We start from the raw sequence: 17,601 nt of genomic DNA on the forward strand, positions 1-17,601 counted from the left end.
CAAATTATTCCCATAATAATTTGATTAGTTTGATTGTTTCCTTAACTAAAATCCATTTAGTTGAAATCGAGTAGTCATTCCTTATGCTCAGCATAATACATAAGGAGTAAAAGAGTTTATAGGTTTATCAAAGATTGTTTGAAACACATTAATGTTATGATTGGAAAACAGTTATAGTTTGCTTGTATTCCCCCCCTGAAAACATTGAAAACAGTGAAAAAGTCGTAGGGGTATGAACTCACCGAACGAGGTATGAGACGGTTTGGATGCTAAGAGTTGAGCCGGGACTTGTAAATGCACGAGGTTCCTAATTATGAAGTAAAGATACACATTTGTATCTAATTAGGACTTAGATTGATTGTCGGATAGGGACAATTGCTTCAGGTTGCGATAACACTCCGATACAAGTGTTTGGTGGGACCCGGGTGGCGTTTAGGGACATGAATGGCACAAGGGACTTGGGAAATGAGTTGGGACATCAAAGGAACACTCCCATTAAGGGAGTTTATGGCCAAAACACCCTTCCCCATGAGTTTACGGCCGTAAACTCATGATGGGTGTTTTATGGTGCCTTTTGGACCTCCAACACTTAGGGGATAATTTCTAGACTTGGTTTAAGGACTTGGAATGATTCAAAACATAAATTTGACCCTCTTTAAGGGAGTTTACGGCCTAGCTTGGCTCCAAGGCCGTAAACCCTTGTTTACCCAAGAAAATGATGTTTAATGGTGCTAGAACAAATCACATGTGATTGGTAGATTTTATCCAAGGCCTAACATGAATTTGTAAGGGACATATGAGGTGTTTGTGGAGTTTACGGCCCATGAAGCCCTCTTCATGGCCGTAAACTCTAATACATGGTGCTACAAGATGTTTCAAGGTCTAGAACATGCATGAATGGACTTCTAAAATTCATCTAAGGGCCTTAGGGGTGTGTAGTTTGCATCTTAACACCAAATATTTTGGAGTTTATGGCCCAAGAACATGTCTTGGCCGTAAACCCTTAGAAACCCCATGAAAGTTGTGTTTTTGGCCTTCAAAGTATTTTTGGTTGGTCCCTTGATTTATTCCAAGGCTTTTGGTGGTGTTGGATGGCTTTCAAACACCTTAGAATGAGATTTATGTCAAGTATTGTGGAGTTTACGGCCCAAGAACTCTCCTTGGCCGTAAACTCATCTAAGTCCCCCAAAGTTAATGTTTCAAGTGTCCAAATGCAAGAATCAAAGTCCCATAATTCATATCTAAGCTATAGGGGTGATTTGGAAGGGTTTAAGGGCATGAAAACCCTCATTATGTGAGTTTACGGCCCAAGAATGATCCTTGGCTGTAAACTCCCCCAAACATCACAAAGTTCAAGTTTTACATGTTTAGATTACATATTCTAAAGTCCCATAGCTATATCCAAGGTCCAAACTAGTCAAGGAAGGGTTTAAAGGCTCAAAACCCACCATCTTGAGTGTTTACGGCCTAAGCACCTTCTTAGGCCGTAAACTCACATACATGGTCCAATTTCTTGTTTAAATCCCGAATTTGAAGGCTAAAGGTGCTTTAGATTAAGGCTAGGGAAGTACCTTAAGGATTTGAAGCCTTAAAATTGAGTTTTGGACCCTTAATCTTTGGATTTAGGAGAGAGGTTAGAGAGAGAGGGAAAAAGCTTCAAATGAAAGCTGAAACTCGTTTATATAGTCCCTAAAATTTGCACGCGGTGGAATTCTACCCGATACCGACGCTAACCGCGGCTTTTGGTCGCACCCGATTGAGTTTCCGTCACCCGACGGGAACATTTTAAAAACTCGTGAAATTATCATTTTGGGCGAATAACATAAGTTTCTGAGTGCTTTAGACACTCATTAGGATAAAATAAATATATAATTTATATAAATAAATTCCAACGAGAAATCGGAACAAATCCGATAACGGCGACTTTCCGGGTAGAACGGGTTTTGGCGATGAACAAATTTCGGGTTGTTACAACTTTAAATTACAAGATTATCTAAATTAAATACGATATCGTCTATAAATATTATTAGGATACGACATTAATCACGTGTTCTAACCTGAGGATCATCACGATCAAGTAGCTTGTAACCAAAAACACGCACACGAGGTGAGTTCATACCACTACGTTTTCACAATTTTTAAATAGTTTGAAGGGGGGATGCAAGTAAAATACAAGAAATCTTGTGTTTAAAAATATAAATTTTTTATTATGTTTTCTTACCGTTAGTATGAAATTAACGTGAAATTTATTAAATATACAAAACATCGTTATTATTAAATTTACGAAGATTTACAAAACATGCTAAGACGCAATGGTTTTCACATCAATGAAATAAGCATATAAACTATAATAGGTATAGTTTATGGAGCACATGTGCTTTTTAAAAAGTTCATGTTACAATACTAAAACAAACTTATAAACTATGATATGTATAGTTTATGGAACAAAGATACTATTTTACAAAGTTCAAGTTAAAATATGAAAAGAATCTTATAAACTAAAAGGGTTTTCAGTTATTACTCGTAAACACGTTGAAGCAATTTGTGAGACATCTTCGTGTACTTATCTAAGTACTAGTAAAAGTCGTGCCTTATAACCAGAATCTCTTGTAGGGAGAGCAAGATATTTGTGTATAGATCTATTTGGGACTGACAATCCCACACTTCGACTGTTAGCTAAAGGCCGACAAGTTGGGGTGACAAATGTCGTTAACATTCCGACGCCTGAAGAACATCGTGATCAGGCCGACTTGGTTAGTACGGTTATAAGAACTCATAAGGAGAAAACAACGACATATTTACGAATAATATATTTTCAAATAATTTTATTTGAATATTTACTTTACATTTGGATTTCAGGGAAAATATACTTCCAACGGTCTTATTTAAATAATAAAACAATAGTACATTATTTGCAAGTTCAAAATTTCTAGATATAAACACAGTTACATGAAAAAGCAATACATTATATTATTTACTCAATAGAAGTTCAGAAAACATATATCGAGTATTCTTTTTGGTAAAGTCTATGATTACCCATGAAGCTTAAAGCAAGTTGCACGAGTATGTTTAAAGCAAGTTGCACGAGTATATTTCCGATTGCCACAATGAGTACATTTGGTATCACTAAAGGTTCTATCCTTAGATACACCATATTTCCCATTACCTGATGAGGTGGGTTTCGAGGACTATCCAAGCTTAAGCCCTTTTGATGCCAATACTACCCCAAAAATGTTCTCAGCTTCATCATTATTCATAACTGCATAATTGTCTGGCGAACTGCTTGACGGCGGACATGAGCATATGCTTGTTGAACTGTGGGGAATGGTTGTAGTTGCAGTATGTCACTTCGAATATCGTCAAGACAATCATCAACTCCATCTAGAAAAGCATACACCTTGTCTTCTTCAATCAACATATTATATTTTTGTATATCATTAGATCATTCCATTGGATTACAGTGACGGAAATCTATTTCACGCCAAATACCTTGTAGATCTTTGTAGCATCTTTCCAACAAGCCACCGTTTTGCTTCTGGTGGGTCACCCGTCATCAAAGTGCATAAAATTGGGAGGTATCACTACCATCAATATATGTAGTAGCAACAACATCCCATATAGATTTTGCTTTTGGAAACCGTATAAAGTTGTCGATCAGTGATTGATTCATCGAGTTAATCAACTATCCTTTCACAATGGCATTGTCCGTGCGCCATTTACGGAAGGAAGGGTCAGTGTGTAATGGTTGTGGGAAATTACCATTAGTGTATCCTAGATTGTCTTTTCCTGAGATATACATCTCAACAACTTGAGACCAAATAGCATAATTGGTATCATCTACTCACAAACATGGCTCTTTACTTTTAAATTCCGAGAGTATAATGAAAAAATATGATATTCTCTCTCAAAATCTCTACTCTCATAAATGTACTCTTTCTACATGAAAACAACTAATTTTATAAGAGTTCTGGTCCTTCATGTGGATTTTGTGGGGTCGGAAGCTATCAGTCTTACAAATGTATCTAGAAAGGGTAGGCCTCAAACAAAGCAACACATATAGCCCTCAAATACAAATAAGAAGGTGAGACCAATCTTTGATGTCTTACATTGTACATGAGAGATAATATGAATGCTTAACGACTTTATTGTATCACTTTACCAGTGAGGGAAGAATTCCATTGATCTTAAAATTCAGTTGCAGGCCTTAGTAAGTTATCTTCAGAACTTAGTAGTTGAAGGCAACAAGTTTCGGCCTTGGAGAAAGTAAGATGATAAATAATGTTTTATTCATGCTCATTGTTTTCTTAATTTCAATTCTGGTTTAATGTTTCTAATACAACAGTTTTTAATGCACAATAACTTGTATGTCTCACCTACATTCCATGGACATAAATATGGGGCACCTCATTAAGGACATTTGGAGAATTGTCTTTTTGTTTTTTTAGTCAATTAAAGGCCATTATGTGTATGTTTTATAGGTAGAAGATGAAGTGTTAAAGGAAGTGTGTGGATATAGTATATACAACCCATATCAGATTCAGACATAGTGTCTTATAGATACTGTTCACTGGACAACAAAAAAGGAGTTCTACTCTCTTTGTTGCAAAGGGTTTTGTAATCAATAATCATTAATTGAACTTTATATGAATGATTCAGTCCTATACTTCTCAAAACCTTCTTAATTAAATGCTAAGTGGAACTGCTCATGAAATACCAAACGAGTACCTAGATATTTATTGATCAACAGTGGTTTTCTCTTGCTCAAAAGGGAATGGAATGTTACATGCTATCAGCAATGGCGACTTTTGTACATTGTGAATGGAGTTGGCACTCAACCTAAGTTAAGGTTATTTATATGTCTCTTAACTTGTTTTATTGCTGACATGTCTAAGTTAAGAAGTTTCTATACATGAACAACATGCTAAGAGCTTTTAGTAATAAACAACCACTGATCCTTCGAACTTTTATAATATCTATTTGTTTAACAAAAAATAGCATTAATTAAGTAGTACCATAAAAGACAAAAAAACTGATACTCATCTCCCTTTAAATTAAAATATTTAAACAATACTACAAATAAAAAGCATATTTGAATGAAAGCTTTTTTGACCAATGAAAATTGATCTAAGTGTAAAACATATGTAATTATGAAAAAAAATATCTTAATTTTATCGTTTGTTTAACAATTAATTTTGAGTATGTAGTTTCACCAAACACCCCATATCCCTCTCTCTTTATTTAATTCCTTGAAAAAGATGATATTGTTGGTATAAAATATGGAAATGGGATGCAAGTTAATTACCACTATAATCAACAGCTCCATATGTGAAGACCAGGTCAAAACTGTCATTGGAAGTAGGACTTGGATGTGGATATGTTGTCGCTACACTCTCGGATCTCTTCATCTATATATATATATATATATATATATATATATATATATATATATATATATATATATATATATATATATATATATATATGGGAAAAGTGAATATACCCTTAAGGGTATATAAGCTTACGTACCCAAACTCACCATACTACATCGTTTTGTATCATATATAGACATTGTAATTATCTAATGTTCTTATAATCGAACTTCTAACTTGAATTACTTCAAAGATTTTTATAAATTTCAGATTTATCTTCCTCTTACATAATTGTCATTTTCAACAATAAAATATATAGTCTAGTAAGTGTTCGATAAAAAGATGTGATGTAAGAGGAAGATAATAGTGAAAATTTAAGAATATTGAATATAAATCAAATTAAGGATTGAAGTTTAACAGTATTATAATGAATATATCAAACAAAACAACGTATTATTATAAGTTTGGGTACCTAAGCTTATATACCTTAAGGGTATATTCACTTTTCCCATATATATATATATATATATATATATATATATATATATATATATATATATATATATATATATATATATATATATATATATAGAGGGCACCTCTCTCTCCTCTAGAACAATGTTTCATCATCAATTTAGACTAGTTACAGTAGTTTGGATGTTGTATACTAAATTGCAGATAACATCAGCTGTCAACAATCGGAAGGAAACATTCCTTCACAACAGAATACGCAACAGTCAATTTGGAGTTGCATTCAATCTTTATGGCATCCGTCTCTAAATCTTGAGAAAAATCAGAACGCTTAAGAAGAGTGAAGGAGAATCATTCACCAATCTTCAATTTTTACTCCAAGTGATGCAAATAACTCAATCTGGAGTGTACTGTCTAGGATTTTTTTCTAATTTTTTTCGTTTTTGAAATTGAAAATTAAGACATTTTGGTTTATACCTCATGAGGTCACCCACTTAGCAGTGGTTATGCCCTCGATTTCTTTAGAGACTTTCTAAGCCCATGCTAAAATTCCTTTCCTTAAGGATGGTTTCCTTGCCCAGTTAAAAACGATGGAAAGAAATTCAAGAAGATCTACACTTAGGGCAATCAAATCCATGGTTTTTTTTTGTGCAAAAGAAAGTCAAATGTGAAAAGAGGGTGAATACATTTATAGACCCGAAGGCTAGAGGTCGTTTCAAATAAATTAAGCATCAGCTATACACCATAGCAAAATAAACTACTGGAACGAAATAGAAACGTGATGAGTATTGGAAAAGTGATAAGAGTATGCTCTGACAAAGACTATGTGTTGTAGGAAGAGGGTTATATGAGAGTGAAAAAAATTGAAATGTCCGTAGAATTTATTACAATAAATTTGCTGCTTTTTAGACCGTTACACAACGGTCATATTATTGATAGTGTTATTTTAATTTGAATACAATTAATATATTAAAATAGTGACCATTATGTTCTAACGGTAAAAAATGCTAACAAACAAAGTTGAAGATTGAATCATAATCAACATAAAAAAATCAAGAAATAATTGAAGTGTTGTGTGAAATTTTTTTTTTCTTCTGCTATATATTTTCAAAAGAGGAAAAAACAATGTGTGCTTAAATGCAGTTGAACCAAATTTCTGATAAATGAAAAACTCATTTTGAACTCAAAATCTCAAAGTTATTACGTTAACTTTAAAACAAAAAAAGGTGTAATGTTAATGTCAATAATATATTGTTATCATTATCAATATGAAGATGTTCTTTAGGATGCAATTTGTTTAAAACTAGCGGTTAAACTGCTTGTTTCTTTGAAAATTTTATATACAATAGGCATGATAAAACTAAAGCAAATTTATAATTATACCTCAACACTGCCAATATCTATGGTATACTCCTTCCTAGCTAATGCTAATCATATCACCATTAATCAACCATTTCTATCATCCACATACTACAGATCAAACAACCTTTCCGGTTTTTATTAGAATTTGACACACTTCACAAATAAATAACCTGGAATTGGTACAATATTCGGGTATTTTGTATCTAAGCTGCAAGCAAATATTAAAATAAAATTAATGGAATCCTCCATAAACCATCTTTTTAGACAAGTGATTACCTGCTAAAAATACTTAACAAAATTACAATATATACCATTAACTGCATTTGTTGACATAGGTTTCACTCTTTTCTCAACTGATGCTTGAAAAATCGAATTACTCACCATGTGTTTGTCGAAAGTCTCAAAGAAAATCTTGTGATCATATAACAAGAATCCTCTTGAACATGCCAGAAAGATTTCAATCTATCAGTCCAAATGCCTAGATCATCACTATTGTTGCTCTCATCGCTGTAGTTTTTCCTTTTTCTTTTTTTAATCGGTGTCCGAAAGGAACATCAGTAGAGGGCTCTAGGGTAGTAAAATATGGCGATGAAATGTTGGTGAATTCGGAATCGTCTTTAATGTTAGAATTATTGGTGATATGAACCAAATTTTTGCAATCACATTGAAATTGGACAGCATTAATAACTAGAAGTGGCCATGATAAATATTGAAATTGAACTGCAGTGATATATTCGAAAAGTATTCTCTCAAGCATTTCGTTGAACATATAGGGCGCATTACTCATCTCTCCCCTTTTGTAACCTATTTGTGAAATTGTCACAGACGAAAACATGCCAATTCAATCCTGTCTTTATCCAATCGGCTCTTACAAAGAGAGAGAATACGACAAACCAAGTGTGAGGTGGAATGGAATTGATCGAGGATCTATAGTGAGGATTTTAGACCAAGAATGCATAAAAATTGCCAATTTGCTATGTGGTAATTTTACTTTGTATATTTGTGAATGAGGAGTTTGAGCTTTTACGTGATTGTACATTGTCTCCCCTCGTCCTTTTTTTAAAGGTTTTCTGATTCTTGGGTTCTCTCTTAGGAAAATGGAGTAACGCTTGAGGTTGAATGGGAAGAAGCTGTCATAGTTTTCACTATTTTAGTTTCACTCTCATGGAAAATATATAATCAGATTTTCGATGGCAGGGGTGATTGTGAAATAGAAATCATTTGCAGAATGTGGAAGTGAAAAAGGGTAATGAAAGGGAAAATTGCTAACTTTAGACGAGGGATGAGCATATGGACCGGGGAACCGGCCGGAACCGGTACCGGTACCGGTACCGGTACCGGTACCGGTACCGGAACCGGAACCGAAACCGGAACCCGATGGAACCGGTCGGGTCGGGTCGGGTCTGGACCGGGATATTATTTTTGTGGATTTTTGGAACCGGGAACCGTTAGGAACCGCAACCGAAATAACAGGAACCGGTAAAACTGGCAAAAACCGGAACCGTATGATGCTATTTTTTTTTTGAAGGACCGATTCTAACATTTGAAAACACGACAAGAACCGGTAGAACCGTTGGGCCGGTTCGGTTCTTGATTTTGTACGAAGCCGGTTCTCGGGCCAAGTCCGATTCCGGCCGGTTCGATCCATTTGCTGATCCCTAGCTTAGACATCTCGACCTTAGGTGTGCGAGTGGTGAAGTAGCTTGGGCCTTTGAATTTTAGAGGCCTCCGAGTTTACGAACAAAAATATAGTTGTAGTGCTGATATTTTAACAAAATATATTTTTATGTGTTATTATTAAAGAAAATTAGCAATTTCAATTACCTATGATGTAACATTTGATTGAAATCTTGAAGTAATTTTTAATTGTGAATAAAATCAACTAAAATCAAAAAATCAAAATCTTATCATAAATTCTATAATTTATGAACAATTTAAGAAAAAAATCTATATAAAAAACTAAGCATATGATTTTAATATAAGTTCTATCAAATGTTTTAGATTTTTATAAAATACACTAACAGTATAAAATATTAACAAACCAAATAACGGTATCAGTAGATCATCGGTGTTCTTCGTCTCTCTTGCAACTGACACTTTTTTTTGTCTTAAATGATGATATCATGATGAGTCGTTGGTCACCATGTTGATATAACCATATGGCTTCTAATATTAATATAATATGATGTAGTACTTAGAAAGATTAGAAAATGGGAATTTTGTTTGATGCCCTAACTGTTTTAAACAATAGCTTTTGAATTAATATTACAATTGTACATTGTTAAGCTATTCAAAATGACTTGTATTCTCAGGGATCTAGTAAGCATGTAACAAGGGGCGCGGATGCAGGACTAATTAGCTGTGGTTTGAAGTTTTCTACTTATGTATCTTTTGTGTAACTCGAACAACAAATCCAATATGTAAATAATGTAAGTTTGTTATCTCAACATATGATGTTTGGATTGCTCTGTTTCATTTATTTTCAATTGTTATGATACTGCACAATGAAGTCACCCTTCTGCGGACGTTTCCGTCGTTTGATCTGGGGGTGTGACAGATTAATTGAGTCCATTTAGGGTCAGAAAGTGCTTCATGAAAATTAGTACGTACATAACATGATGAAAAAGTATGAGAAAAGTCCTTGAGAGGTTTAGACAATTTCTCTTTGGAAACATAATTTGCAATTGGGTACTTCGACTTTCGACTTTCATGGTCAGGAGAATACATGTTGGCTGGTTTTCCTCGATTATACCTGAAAGGTAGAGTATAGCCCATGGTTGCATCTGTATCATTAGAACTTGAAGATACAATTGGAGAATTTACCTCAAGGATTCTTAGGAGATTAGGTGCATCATATAGCAGAGATGGGGGGGGGGGGTCATTTTTTTCCTCAACAATATGATCGGTTTAGTGGTCATGTGGCATTGATGACTTTGATGGCTCAATATTTTCGTTACTTTTTGTTGTCTCTGATGTAGGACTAGTTAGTATAGGTTGAATTTAACAAGTAGGCTCACATTCATTACCCCAATAAAGTTGTAACCAATTCGGTACTTCATCTTGAATTTCCCCCTAAAGTACAAATTTGGATTTCTTTGAAAAAAACATTTGTTTGACTCTAGGAAGGTCACGTCCATAGTCAAATAATTACGTTTATGATCTGGATCGTAACACTGATAGCCTTTTTCATGGGATCCATAACCTAGGAAAGGGCATCTAACAACACATGGATCATGTTTTGTACGTTGATATTTACATAAATTGTCACACCCCGAAAACCGAAGGCGGAATACATTTACGGGGTTGACTTCCATGTTGAGTATCAAATCCAATCTACATAGTAAGTAAAGTAAAACAAGCATTACATTACATAATAACAGTTTTACAGTTGTTTCAAAAGTAAAGTTTGTACAGTTGTGATACATAGTATATATAGACAAAATGTAACGGGTCTTCATGTACACCGTCTTCATGCAAAAGGATCTTCGGGTACCTGTTCTAACGTTGACCTGAGAACACAAGCGGTTTGAAAATCAGCATAAAGCTGGTGAGTTCATAAGCGGTTTTTGTTTGTGAAAATGTTTCGGTTTCCTTTCTGTTTCTGAAATGTTATATATACCAAGAAAATCCCGTATTTTCTTAAAAGTTGGTTATTGTTTCACAATTGTAAAGTATAATAACTTTGTATACTGAAAACATGTTTATTCATATCAAAATGTACAGTTGGTTATCTGATTTGTTAAACTGTTCCGTTTACTTATCGAGTTTAACCAGGAAAGTCCCATACTTTCCTTATTGTATGTTACAAATTGTAAAAGATGTAATGTTATCCATTTTGTGACTCTTTCTAGTTATGTAAATGTTACCCAGGAAAGCCCCATGCTTTCCTGCACGTAAGTTTCTAATGTAAACGGTGTTAAAGATTTAAAAGATGTAATCGTGGTTAGGTTCCATGTTTTCCCCAGGAAAGTCCCGTACCTTCCTGAATGTTAGTTACGGTACGTGAAAGATGTAAAAGATGTAAACGATGTATAAAGTAATCCATTATTACTGTAAGTAAATCTCTGTTATCCTAATTGCGAGTTCCATAACCATACAATAGATTGAAACCTGTGGCAATAAGTAGTCCACATGTGGCAATAAGTCGTCCACATACTTATGACTTTCGTCACCATTGAACCATTTCGGTTCGGCTGTAGCTAGCAGCCAGGTGTGGGGTAGTCAGCCCCGTATAGATCTATACACTCAAGTCACGCTCTCTAAATACCAGAGATTCTGGTTATGGGTATAGTCCTCCACTCGATAAACCTGGGTGGAGTGTTCTCCGAGGACGTGTCTCCAATCATACAGGAATAACAAATTTACTAGTAATAATATGAAAGTCCTCCACTCGTATAAGTGTGGGGAGTGTTACCGAGGACAAAACAGTGTACAGGTATTATATTCAAATGTTTTAATGTCATGCTTTTAACCGATAAAATGTGTAAAACCATTTGTGAAATATAGGTAAAGCATACTAGTTTAAAGATCTATTTCACAAATATATGTTACGTGACCTGTATGTTCGATTTGTTATCATTTGTAGTATCAGTTATAAAAGCATAAGAATATGAAACACACATTTGAAAACATGTTTTGAGTACAAGAATTCCCTTGTACTTTGCTTGTGTTCCCCCCTGAAAACAGTGAAAACAGTGAAAAAGGGTAGGGGTATGAACTCACCGGACTCGGAAACGTGTCGGTTTTGAATGCTAGACGTTGGTTCGGGGTTTGATTATTCGTGATGATCCTATGTAAAATGATATAATGTCCATATATATACAATTAGAGATACATTCACTAATCATATGGAACATTACACTCCAATGAGGTTAAACACCTCAAAACGAGCGTTCGGAGTGACCCGGGTGACATCTTCGGACTTGTAATGGCACAAGGGACTTGGGACTTGAGTTTACTCTCCATAAGTAAACATTTAAATGAGTTTACAACTATGGAACACACACATACATGAGTTTACGGCCGTAAACTCATGTGGGTGTGGTTTTGATGGTTTAAGGGCTCAAATGGACATAGGGGTTGCTAGAATGGATTATCTAAATTGCCTTGGAACACTTGGAATGAATTTAAATCATCAAAATGATTATTTTATGGGAGTTTACGGCCCAGTATAGGCTCCTGGCCGTAAACTCCTTAATCTTCATGAAAATGGTGTTAAATGTTGTTAAAACAAATCACATGTGATTACTAGGATTATTCCAAGACCTTACATGAGTTTTATGGGACATTCGAGGGGTGTTATGGAGTTTACGGCCCATGAGACCCTCCTCATGGCCGTAAACTCTAATGTAGGGTCATACAAAGTGTTTCAAGGTCTAGAACTTGCATAGAAGGGCTTCTAAAATTCATCTAAAGGCTTTAGGGGTGTTTAGTTTGCATTCTAACACCAAAAGTTTTGGAGTTTACGGCCCAAGAACAAGCCTTGGCCGTAAACTCTTATAAATCCCACAAATGATGTGTTTTAGGCCCTTAAAGTATTTTTGGTTGGTCCCTTGATTTATTCCAAGTCTTTTGGTGGTGTTGGATGACTTTCTAACACTTTAGAATTGGATTTATGTCACATTTTGGGGAGTTTACGGCCCAAGCACTATCCTTGGCCGTAAACTCACATAAGTCCCCCAAATTTCATGTTTCAAGTGTCCAATTGCTTACACTAAGGTCCTATAATTCATATCTAAGCCATAGAAGTGATTTGGAAGGGTTTTAGGGCATGAAAAACCCCTTTTACTTGAGTTTACGGCCTAAGCTTATGCCTTGGCCGTAAACTCCTTTAAATGGCTCAAAATCATAGTTTTAAATGTTCTAAGTCCATATCTTGAAGTCCCATAGCCATATCTAAAGTCCAATTGAGTTTAGGAAGGAGTTTAAGGGCTTAAAACCCCATTTAATGGAGTTTACGGCCCAAGCTTGCTCCTTGGCCGTAAACTCAAGTTCTTGGTCCTAAAACTCAATTAATTCATCAAATTGAAGGCTAAAGGTGTTGAATAACATGTTAGGGAGGTTACCTTAAAGATTTGAAGCCTTAAACTTGTGATTTGGTCCTTAATTCTAGCTTGAGGAGAGAGGTTGTAAGAGTTTAGTGAGAAATTGGCCAAAGGCTTCAAATGAAGTCTTAAACACGTTTATATAGCGTTTAAGTTTTGGACACGGTGGAATTCTAACCGATACCGGTGTTAGACGAGGCTTTTGGTCGTACCCGATTGAGTTACAGTAACCCGATACGGTAATTTCTAGAAATATTCCGATCACTAAAGTTGGGTGTTGAAATGATTTCTAAATGTATTAAGACATTCGTTAATTCATTTTAAATGTGTACTAGATAATGACTTAATTAAACGGAAGATCGGAAATCGAAGTCGGAACGACGATCGGTTGCGCGAATTGTACTATGAAAGAGTTACGATAAAATGATATGGAAATTTCGGGTTGTTACATAAATGAACATAACCAACACACCCGAAGACCCGAGTCGGAAGCATCATCATGGTTGGTATGGAAACATATGAGGATAGAATCTAAACTGGCGTTTTAAAGTCCAAGACTTTGGAAGGAATCATGTTAAGAAGATGCACCGTTGTAGCAACTGCATCAACCAAAAAATGATTAGGTACATGTGCCCCAAATTAACAAGGCCTAAGTAGTTACAAGGATATGTCTATTTTTTTTCTCAGAAACACCATTTTGATATGGAGTTCAGGGGCAAGATGTTTCATGAATAAGCCCATGGTGTTTAAAATAAATACGAAATATTTGATTAACATATTCCCCACCATTTTCTGATCGAAGAATCTGGATTTTTGTTGAAAATTAGGTGTAAACCTTGCTATGGACCGACTTAAAGATCACAAACCATCGTGTGTTTGACATAGTAGAGATAGGGGAAGGCCCCCACACATCTAAATGAATTATAACAAAGGGAACATGACTTTTATTGGTGTTTGAAGGATATGGAACTGGATGGCTTTTAGCCAAAAATGCATGTATTACATCTTAGACTGAAATCTGATACATTCAATAATAACTTGGGAAACAAGTGTTTCATGTAACCAAAAGATGGATGTCCTAACCGTCTATGTCAAAGCCACATTTCACGTTCCTTGTTTCCATTTGGATGATGAACGAGATGTGACTGCCCTATATTGAAGTCATCCACATAATACAAACCCCTTCTTTTAGTACCACACCCAATTATCTCCTTGGTGAGAATATCCGGAAATAAGAAAAAGTAAGGCTAAATTAGTACCATGCGGTTCAGTTTTGTACCATCTAGCCCAATAGATAACAATTTATGTGAATGAGAAAGGACATGAAGTGTATTAAATAATGATAGTGTAGAGATAGCAAGCATGTTCCAGCTCCTTTAACTATGGATACACCTTCATTATCATTAAAAATGCTTGTCCTTCGTGGTATGGAATTCTTCGAGAAATCAGTAGAATCAAAGATCATGTGGTCCGTGCCTCTAGAATCAAGGATCCACGCATTTTTTGAGCATCCTCAGATGAATTACAAAGTGCAATACATGAATCGTCACCTGTCGAATGTTTATTTTGAATCTTTGCATCTGGAATGAGAGAAAAGTGTGGCATTCCTTCAGCAATTGTTGCCATGCCAATGGTCTCACTACCATCAACCTGATTTCCTTCATGTTTGTTCTTTGCTTGGAAGTCATTCCAATAGTCTGGATACCCGTGAAGCTTAAAGTAAATTGCATGAGTATGTTTTTGATTGCCACAGTGAGTACATTTGGTATTAGTAAAGGTTCTACCCTTAGATACACCATATTTCTCATTACATGATGAGGCAGCTTTTGATGACTATCCAAGCTTAAGTCCTTTTGATGCCAAGACTTCCCCAAAAATTTTCTCAGCTTCATCAATATTCATAACTATCTGGCAAACTGTTTCACGGTCGACATTAGCATCGACTTGTTCAACTGTGGGGAATGGTTGTAGTTGTAGCATGTCACTTCGAATATCATCAAGCTGATCATAAAGTCCATCTAGAAAAGCATACACATTTTCACCTAGAATCAACATTTCATATTTTTGTATATCATTATACCATTCGATGGGATTGCTGCGATAGAAATCTATTTCACGCCAAATACCTTGTAGATCGTCGTAGTATCCTTCCAACGAGCCACGGCGTTGCTTTAGGCGGGTCACCCGTCGTCGAAGTCCATAAACTTGGGGGTATCACTACTATCAAATAGTAGTACCAACAACATCCGATACAATTTTTTCTTTTTGAAACCGTATAAAGTTGTTGATCAGTGATGGATTCATTGAGTTGATCAACCATCCTTTTACAATGGCATTGTCTATGCACCATTTACCGAAGGATGGGTCTGTCTGTAATGGTTGTGGGAAGTTACTATTAATATATCCCATTTTGACTTTTCCTGTGAGATACATCTCAACAACTTGAGACCAAATAGCATAATTGTTATCATCTAGTTTTATACCAATCGGGGCAGCGGAAGGTTCAACTCTAAGGGATGGTTGTATGTCATCTGAGCAGAATTTGTGGTATTCAAGCTTTCAAAAGAAGAAAGAGAAGAACCATCTCCCATGGTGCTTGATTTGTACGAAGAGGAAGAATGATATGGTAAAAAGAGTTAATTTTCAAAAGGTATAATAGAGTATTTGGGGACTAATCTACTTCGATAATCAAAGAATTTAAATAAAAGAACTGATTCCTAAAATACTGTAATGATAGCCCGCACCAACACAAATGGGTTCTTTCTTGTTGTTGGGTAATTGAATTAACAAATTAGTATATTTTGTCATTTTTTTATTCTATATATATTTACATATGATTAGGTAAAAATTTATTACATTAATAATATATTTAGACTAATCTAAGGGTTTTAAAAGTTGTGATAATTTGCATACTTTTGACAATTTTTGAGGTGTTTAGCCATAACACTATAAATCTCGCGAGATATTTAAGTTCTTATATATGTTAGGGACTATCAATAATCAAGACTTAGAATTTTGTATCTTTACGCATGCACATTAAAGTCCTTACAATTTGGTAATATTTTAGGAGTTTGTTAAACTTTTTGTTTACAATTAATTCAGTTTTTTTTTTTTTTTTTTTTTTTTTTTTTTTTTTTTTTTTTTATTGGGGGGGGGGGGGGGGGATGACTTACAGTGTTTTGGTTAAGTTATGAACCATTGAAACCCTTTAGTAAATGGTGTGACCATTAGTAATATACCCTAATAAATAAAAACTCTTTTGCAACATGTCACTTTCTCCTTGATTTTGACACATGTAATTTTCATAGCATTTTAAAATAATTTTATTTCCACATGGCATTTTATTTTTTTTTTATTTTCTTTTTATTCCCACATCATTAATGTAATTAAGATACACAATTATAATAATTAATAATCTAATTGATAATGTTAGCTCAAATTTGGTCATTCCTTTTGTATATTTGTAAATTGATCTCTATTTACATAAATAAAGAATATTGTGTGATTATTAATATTGATATGATTAGCTAAAATCAAGGAATTATTATTTGACTAATTTCCTAAATAATTACTAACATTTGGGCGTGATATTGTTTTCTATAACAAACTCATTGCATATTTTTATTCGTGAATGCACCGGAACTGAAGCTTATTTCCTTTCAAATTGAGAAGTCAACATGTAGAAAGTGTTACATGCAAGATTAAATATAGTAGATGTAAAATTTCTTCTTTATCAATTTACAAGATGTGGACATAGGATAATATGAATGATTAATTAAAAACCTAGCATGGTATGATATCGTAACAAGCTTATTGTGGTTTGGATTTGATATTGTAACAAGCTTATTGCGGCTAGGATTTGATAAAAAAAATCATTTTTAGTATATTTGGATAATAAAGATGATTTGATCAAAATCAAACATCAAAAACAATTTATACTATATTTTCATATGTCGTTTATGGTAACCATATTACAAATTTTTTGCAAAAAAAATATTTATAATTTAGAAAAAACTTCAGTATCATGTCAAGTCTTATAAACAAAACACATCACATATTTCAACTTCTTTGTCTTTTAAATCATTTAACATCTTAGATTTTTTTTTTATTTATTCCAAATCTTACGAAACAATTCCAGAGTGCAAGTGTCACCCGAGGAATATATCATTGAAATTCATAATCATGAATATTTAGTTAGAATAAATCTTTTGAATAAGTCATTTTTATAATAATATAACAATTTTAACCAATTTCATAAAAAATATCATTGTAACTCTAAAGAAGAGCTTTTGTTAACTAATATATATGCTAATGTTTCGATATAATTATAAAAAATGTTGTGCGACCTCATCCCC

This window comes from Lactuca saligna, chromosome 5 (assembly GCF_052625555.1).
Source record: "Lactuca saligna cultivar CGN05327 chromosome 5, ASM5262555v1, whole genome shotgun sequence".
Lineage (NCBI taxonomy): Eukaryota > Viridiplantae > Streptophyta > Magnoliopsida > Asterales > Asteraceae > Lactuca > Lactuca saligna.